We start from the raw sequence: 6,000 nt of genomic DNA, 5'->3' as shown, positions 1-6,000 counted from the left end.
GACATGATGCCGAAACAAGCCACAGCCTCTGAGAACAACCACAGAATCTTGAGCTGCAAGGGACCTTAGAGCAGTTTTTTTCCAGGAAAAAAAAAAAGCATAATTTTTTAAAAACAATCCACAATCAGAAATACCTTTTACAATTGCAATCCAATACATGTATATAAATAAATATATAAATAAAACTTCTATGAAATAATTACTATCCTAACCATGTGATACATTCTAATGCCACCTATTCTAACCCATTCTGTTCTTTCCTGCTTTCCCCCAAATTAAAATTTCTCCCAATGCTCATGGATCACAACATGTAGTTTGGGGGAAAAAAACTGATTTGGAGAGTTTTTCATTCAACCCCCGTCACAATGCCCATAAAAATTCTGACTCACATCAGCCTGGGGTACTCTTTAATAATGTAAAAATTGTTCAAGAAACTTGAGTTTACAACAATAATACAGCAATAAGAGTATTCCCCTACCATTCTGAGGACTCTCTAGTGATGCATACTAGGTCCTATACTTGTACTCCCAATCTGTACACTATTGAATCCTCACAGATGGTTCTTCAAATGAGTCTATTATCACTTGCATTTTACAGCTGAAGACACCAAGGGCTCCCCCAAAAGCTAGCGACTTCTCCCAAAGGACCATCTAATCCATCTGGAGCTCAGTTGCTGACGGTTGAGAGGATGTTGGGTAGTAAAGCGTTTGCAGCATTCACCTTACGCTTGTTGTTCAGTCGCTCGGTCACGTCTGATTCTTTGTTACCCCATGGACTGCAGCACTCTAGGCTTCCGTGTCCTTCACTATCTCCCTGAGTTTTCTCAAACTCATGTCCACTGAGTCAGTGATGCCATGCAACCATCTCATCCTCTGTCGTCCCCTTCTCCTCTTGCCCTCAATCTTTCCCAGCATCAGGGTCTTTTCCAATGAGTCAGCTGTTTGCATCAGATAGCCAAAGTATTGGAGTTTCAGCTTTAGCATCAGTCCTTCCAGTGAATATTCAGGACTGATTTCCTTTAGGATCGACTGGTTGGATCTCCTTGCAGTCCAAGGGACTCTCAAGAATCTTATCCAACACCACAGTTCAAAAGCATCAATTCTTCAGTGCTCAGCTTTCTTTATAGTCCAACTCTCACATCCATACATGACTACTGGAAAAACCATAGCTTTGACTAGACAGACTTTTGTCAGCAAAGTGATGTCTCTGCTTTTTAATATGCTGTCTAGGTTTATCATAGCTTTTCTTCCAAGGAGCAAGCACCTTTTAATCTCATGGCTTTACCCTTAGATTTCATTTTATCCCTGCACTTAACCCCTTTTGGTCTTGCCCCAGTTTCTGTATCAGAAGTTCCTAAGTATGCAGACCCAGGCCTGGTCCTAGATGATAGCCCAGATCCAACCAAACATCTCTGGAACTGTGTCTTCACACACTTCACTCCTCCATTTCCAGCCTGTCAGCTTTTGTTATTGTCAAAAGCACAACAGATAATCTGACTTACCTTGCATCTAAAGCAGAAAAAGGAAAGGGGAGGTAAAGGGCTTTCTCGTCACTTCTTAAGCTGGAAGAGTTTGTTCTGAAAGACCTCAGGATTCATCATTGCCTCTCACTGGCCAGATCCCAGGCACCAGCTCACCTGGGACCTCTCAGGTGGGCATATTGCCTCTTGTCCAAAATCATGATTCTGTTGGTAAGGAAGGGGCCATAGCTGTTGGGGAGGCAGCTAACAATGTCTACTACCATGGCTTTTGGGGACATGGATCTTGTTCACTTCATCTATCTCCCCACTTTCTCCCAAGGTTGAAGTCCCACTCAAATGCTACTAAACTTGTTTAGTTCTTCCTGTCTACCACATCTTGCTGATTTTAAGTCCTTTACTCTTGTTCTTCCCTTTGTCTGGAACATTCCTTACCTCACCCCCATCCTCTTCTGCCTTGCTCATCCCTACTGTTCTTGAGGATTCGGGCGTCAGTATCCTCTTCAACAGGAAACCATGCTTGAGCAGGGTCTGGGTGAAGGGTCTCGCCTACCTGCTCTCTGCTCCGCTGAAATTTACTGAGTTCAGAGGTCTCCGCCTTTACTCATCCAGTGCCCTCAGTCCCTACCAAGGTGCCTGGCTTTTTATAAATATTTATTGAATAAATGAGCAAAAGTCACACTTATTAAGCAGAAAGGGCACTGCATTTTAATATCATCTATTTTGAGTATGAGTATGAAAGATTCATAAACCACATAATGCAATTACCAGAGTATTTATCCAAGTTTTATTCCACTGGAAAACAAGATTAAGAGGGATCAAGTTACATGTTCAAGGCCACACGGTTGTGAAAGATAGACAGGATTCAAATCCTGGTCTGATTCTAGAACCCAGGGATTTTCCACTACACCACACTGCTGCCCCGTAAGAGACACATTGACTATAGTCCTGTTGGTGGTTGGACCTAGGGTAGGAGTTGATGTATATTTTCTGTAGAAGACCAGATAATAAATATTTTAGGCTCTGAGTGACATACAGTATTTGTGGTAACTAACCTACTCTGTTGTTATAGCTTGAAAGCAGTCATGGGCATTATGAGTAAGTGTGGTTGTGTCTCAATGAAAATTCATTTGCAAAAACAAGTAACAAGTAAAATTTGATTCCCAGACTATAGTTTGGAGAGTCCCTATGTAAAGTAATTCAGTTTCCTTGACTTAGCTTTGAATTCTTCATCAATAAATTGATGGTTTGAATTTGATGCAGCTTAGGTAATTTTCTACTCTGAAATTCAATTATTACCCAGAAAGCATCTTGTTTTACTCATTTTATTAGCAATAGGAAGGACAGAATATAAGGCTTGATTTAACTAGACTATAAACACAAAAATTAATATATATGCCCTAAAAAATTAAAAAGAAATATGCAAAGAGTTTAGCTAAAATAAACTAAAAGCACCAAGAAAGGAAAAGTTTAGCTACCTATATATTTTCATGTGAGACATTTTTGCTTGGGCATTTTTAATCTATTGGATAACCTAATATTTCTTTAAAATACAGTCTTTCTGCTTTTAGCTTCTACCATCTCTTAGAATACAATAAGTTCCATAATTCTCATCTTTAAACATGGATTCTTGCTTTTAGACGTTTGCAATTCACATGTGAAGAAATGGTTATGAATATTCATTATAAATCTTTAGAAATCCATAAATAAATATTTGCTCACATCATAGGATTGTTGTACTAAATGAGATGACATAGCTGGTACAAAACCTGACAGAAAGGAGATATTCCATACATTGTGATTTTTGTTGTGGTTATTAATGTTACTAAAATGACTTTTATTTGATATCAATGGGAGAGGCAAGCTCTTGTTCATTAGAGCCTTAACTAGGGGACTTAACAACAGGGGGACAGTTTTGCTTCTTGGGGATTATTCAGTAGTATTTAAATATTTGGTTGTGACAATCAGGAGTGTTTCTGGCATCCAGTGGGTAGACACCAGGGATGCTGCTAAACATTCCCCAATGCTCAGAACTGCCGCCCACAACAAAGAGTCACCAGCATTTTCTCTAGTGATAGGGAACAGAAACCTTGCACTACAGTAACCCCTGTGCCTGGCACAGTTCCAAACATAACACAGAGTAGGTTGTCAGTAAATGTTTGTGGCTGAGTGAATGGATAACTGAATGGATGAAACCAGTAACCATCGTGATATTATTTCCCTCCTGCCTTATACTTTGCTAAGGAAAACTGACTCTATTGAATCCAGACTATTTAACTGATAAATATACACTAGACTATTTGCTTCATGTCAGCTGAGACCCTTTATGTATCATTCAAAGTTAAGCCTCCAATGCATAGCATAGTGATGACACATAATAGATGCTCGATAGACAGGGAATGAATAAATGAATAACCAAAGAATCATTGAGGGTAGATGCCTATTATACTAAATTCATACATTTCAACATTACTTATTTTTATTTTTTTTAATTTTACATTGGAGCAGAGTTGATTAGCAATGTTGTGTTAGCTTCAGGCGTACAGCAATTGACCATTACTTACTGAACTTGGCCATGTCCCGCATCTATGCTTAGAGCTGAAATGACGGTATTTCTTTCTCACCCTCCGTCCCTACTCCACCCCCATCACCACCCTCCAAAAGTAGATTTGTGTGTCCACATAAAATTTCATGTCATTTGCTGTTTTTCCACAAAAGGAAAAAATATCTGTGCAGAAAACCCCAGGAGCAAAGTACGGCATGGCTTGCTCGACACTGACAGGCTGTGTGCGTTTTTATGGGGAAGAAATAAATACAGGGATAATTATGCTGAAGGAGCTGAGGCGGAAGAGGCAGGAATGTCTGCTGAACATGTCAGCACACAAGCACCGGAGAATTTCACTGAGCTCCAGGCAGCAAAGGAGACTTCTGGCCCCTGAGGGATGAAATGAGTGCTATTTGTTGTGCTTCCATTTTTTCTGGATTTTGTTTTTGTTTTAAGCCATTGCCTTCAAGGAAGGAAGAGAAACATTTAGAGAAGCATCCATTCTAAAATCTCTCCTCTGAGAGATTCTTTCCCAGGAAATATTATCTTTGGATTTATTAACCCTTGGTTACCTGCAGCTATACTGGAATCCATAATGGTTATATAAGGCTGTTTTTTCAGATCTCTATTTTCCTCTGGACATCTGTTATTAGATTCATGACAAAACAAAGAAGAGTTAGTAACCACATAACCACTGCTCTAGAACACTTTAATTATATCAGCTAATGTTTTTGACTACTTGCGTGCATGCTCATTTGCTCAGTCATGTCCGACTCTGTGAGAGCCCATGGACTGTAGCCCACTAGGCTTCTCTGTCCATGGGATTTTCCAGCCAACTATACTGGAGTGAGTTGCCATTTTCTTCTCCAGGGGATCTTCCCCACCCAGGAATTGAACATGTGTCTCCTGCTCTGACAGGTGGATTCTATACTACTGCACCGCCTGGGAAGCCCTTTTGGTTACTTAATGTGTGTTAAGCATGGTACTTAAGAATTGGGCCTCTATTTCCTCCTTTAATTGGAAAAGCAACCCTCATAGGGTTTTTATTAGGGTTTTTACTGACCCCATTTTCCAGGTGAAGGACTGAGGCTTAAGGAGGTTATTGGACTTGACTGAGTGTGGAGGCTGGAACCTCAGCAGTTGGAATCTCGCCTGCCATGTCTACTTCAACCACAACTCAACGGGACCACTGAAAACATGATGCATTTCATCCAGACAACTACCTACGTGGCTTTGGGAGAATTATTAATATTTAGCTACTTCAGTCCTCAGGCTTCCCAGGTGGTGCTAGTGGTAAAGAATCAGTCTGCAAATGCAGGAGACGTAAGATATGCAGGTTTGATCCCTGGATCGGGAAAATCCCCTGGAGTAGGAAATGGCAACCCACTCCAGTATTCTTGCCTGCGGAATCCCCTGCACAGAGGAGCCTGGTGGGATACAGATCATAGGGTCACACAGAGTCGGACATTACTGAAGCGACTTCACACGCACTCCAATCCCCACATGCTTCGTCTATAAAATGGAGTTAGGAATGATAACCATTCCCTCGAGCTATCATGGAGGCTACATATAAAGAGTTTAGCACAGTCTGTGTCACATGTAGAGTAGGAAAAATATGGTCACTCCAATAATGCAATCCCACTACTGAATTTCCTACTATTTCACTTTATAGATGAAAAAACCAAAGCCAGAAGTAGAAAGGTCACAGGTCCCAACGAAAACCATTCAAGGACTGAATCTCAAGTCTCCCACCTAACATTTAGGGGTGCTTTCTGCTGCGCTTCATCTCATCCAATTAGGGAGAAATGCTTCTGCCTTCACATGACAGGGGCCACGTGGAGATGTTTGATGCATGATACTGGATGCTTGGGGCTGGTGCACTGGGATGACCCAGAGGGATGGTATGGGGAGGGAGGAGGGAGGAGCGTTCAGGATGGGGAACACATGTATACCTGTGGCAGATTCATTTCGATATTTG

The sequence above is a fragment of the Bos javanicus genome, chromosome 14 (genome assembly GCF_032452875.1).
Source record: "Bos javanicus breed banteng chromosome 14, ARS-OSU_banteng_1.0, whole genome shotgun sequence".
Taxonomy (NCBI): domain Eukaryota; kingdom Metazoa; phylum Chordata; class Mammalia; order Artiodactyla; family Bovidae; genus Bos; species Bos javanicus.
The sequence above is the reverse complement of the archived record's forward strand: the minus strand, read 5'-3'. Positions refer to the sequence as shown.